Raw genomic sequence first — 2,787 nt, 5'->3', positions numbered from 1 at the left:
TATCAGGGATTATAAGAACCTTAAAACTGATTTTGACACATAATTTTTCACATAACTCGGCAAGAGTTGGCATTCTCATCACTAAAGATGTGAGAGTTAACTTCCGGCGGTGACGCTGCCTCATCTCCATCCACATCTGACGACAGCAATTGGCCCTTTGGATCGTTCTCGCTCTTGTTACTAACTTTGAAGTTGCTGTTGAATGACTAGAGGTTGTCTAGATGGTCATTGACGGGGATGTAGTGACTCTTGCCGCCCTGAAGATCCACCTTCTTCCCTATCTTCTGAAGACATTTCACCAGTACTTTTGGATCGACGGAGCCCACCATGAGTGAAGGCAACAATACCCTATATTCCATTGAGGGCTTTCTTCACCCGCTTCATGCAGGCATCGCAGTCTATGGAGACCTAAATCTAATCTAATATAACGAAAATCTAAATCTAGCGTAAATAAACGTAAATCTAACTAAAAATAAACCTAAATCTAATCTAATTTAACTTAAATAAACCTAAATCTAATGTAACGTAAGTCTACATCTAACCTAATCTTTAACGTCTTTTATGATAGTTTCCTACGACGTTATAACTCTCTTCTTCTTGTGTGTGTGCGCGTGTGTGGATGTGTGTGCCAATAAAAAGAGATAAATGGTATAACCTTTCTATCACCCATGCCAAGTATGATAGATTGGTTATGCCATTTCCCTCTTGAATAATAGGTCTTGAGTTCAACTCCTCGTCGGCTAGATCTTTAGGTCTTTTAATTTTAATTAGTTTCCTACGACGTTAAATTAGTTTCTCTCTCTTTCTCTCTCAATGTGTGTGCGTTTTTTTGTTTATGCATGTTTTCTCTCTTTTCCTCTCTCAATGTGTGCGTTTTTTGTTTATGCATGTTCTCTCTCTCTTTTCCTCTCTCAATGTGTGCGTTTTTTTGTTTATGCATGCTCTCTCTCTCTTTTCCTCTCTCAATGTGTGTGTGCATTCTTTGTTTATGTTTGTACTCTTTCTCTCTCTCTCTCTCTCAAAAACACTGTGTGTGTGTGTGTGTGTGTGTGTGTGTGTAGAGAGAGAGAGAGAGAGAGGGAGAGAGAAAGAGGGGAAGGGAACATGAGAGTGAGGAGAGGGAAGGAGCATACCTGGCTCTCCTTCCTCTCCTCGTGTGTGTGTGTGTGTGTGTGTGTGTGTGGATAAGAAAGAGAGAGAGAGAGAGAGAGAGAGAGAGAGAGGGAGAGCGTTACCTGCTCCTTGCTTGAGGGCGCCGAAAAACTCAGATCTGAGATCTGAGTGTTTGGGCGCTCTCTGTTATTTTTTTAGCCCAGCCGGCGTCGCTATGAGCGTCGCAAACTTACAAGTAAATTTGCGACGCTCATAGTGACGTCGGGAATTATTTTTTTTGAGCGTCGCTGTGTGAGCATCGCTAATATGAATAGCCTCTTGTAGTGCTGGCAGATCATAGTCAGATAATTCCTTAGCAACCTTTCCTCATGTAATTCTTCTGCACTATAGCATAATTTTCTGTTTTCCCCTAAAATATAGCAAGAGAAAACAATTAGACATGCCACTATAGTACCAAATGTATAAAGTACTTAGCATGCAACCATATTAATGCAACCAACATGTAGATAATGTCTTAAAATACCTTAATTAGCAAGGTATAGTATGTGATTGTGGTCACACGTCTGGGACTGATTTGAACTCTCTCTCTCCCTACCACGCGCGAGAGCACTTTGAACTCTCTCTCTCCCTACCGTGCACGAGAGCACTCTACAGATTTTTCACAAACACCTTGTCATATATCCCCTTGTGACCTTTCCATCCTCCATTGCCCTCTACCAACATGAGGACACCAGCCTGGAAATGTGCAGCTAGAGCCACACCCAAATCTTCTGAAGAGAGGCAATCTAGGATGAAGGGAGTTCATTCAAAACTCCTAGTAGTAGCTGCATTGAGCCTCATACCAAGAAGAACAAGCGTCGTAGCAGCAGTGGTACTACAACCCCCGAAGAGAGGTAGAACATTGATCAATCAGAGATGACAGAGAGCATGGGAAAATCCTCCGTTGCACAAGTGAACAGATCCACAACAAAGAAGAGGGGTAAGTACCGTTACTTTACATGGTTTGAAATGTACCATTGATTGCACTAGGTCTTATAATCTTTGAATTGTACCTTTTATAATGTAACCTTTTAAAAGTCCAAATGCAAGTTCCCTCCTACAACTACCAAAGTGGCAAACAACCAAATGGGTACAATTTCTCTACCACCAAACCCTGCTTTCAGCCAGATAGATAATATTGACTTACATCACCATAACACTTAATGTTGATGTATTACATCATGTATCATATTACTAAATATGTTGGGGTAAAGGTAGTGTGCCTTGTCTTGAACCGAGCATCCGATGTTTGACTGCTCAATGACTCATTAACCATCGACCCTTTATTATTTGTATATTCTTTATATACTACAAAGAATAAGGAGATAGAGCTTGCTGCTCCATTCTCCACCTACATAGAGTATAACCTCTTCCCCCACCTATACCATATACGCACACATTGCACACTCACAATTGGTATCAAAGCTTTGATTTCTTGACCTTCTCTCGACGTACGTGCAAAAGCTTTGAGAGAAGCTAAGGTTCAGCACCTTAGCACAAAGAAATAGAATCAAAAGGAGGAGGAGGAAATCCACAATCACAGATCTATAGGAAATTGACACCTCAGTAAAGGCATTGGGAGCATTAAACAAAAGGCATTGTAGAGATTTTCTTTAATGAGAAGTGTTGAACCTC

This window comes from Adiantum capillus-veneris, chromosome 18 (assembly GCF_014529385.1).
Source record: "Adiantum capillus-veneris isolate H3 chromosome 18, ASM1452938v2, whole genome shotgun sequence".
In the NCBI taxonomy this organism is placed as follows: Eukaryota; Viridiplantae; Streptophyta; class Polypodiopsida; order Polypodiales; family Pteridaceae; genus Adiantum; species Adiantum capillus-veneris.
The sequence above is the reverse complement of the archived record's forward strand: the minus strand, read 5'-3'. Positions refer to the sequence as shown.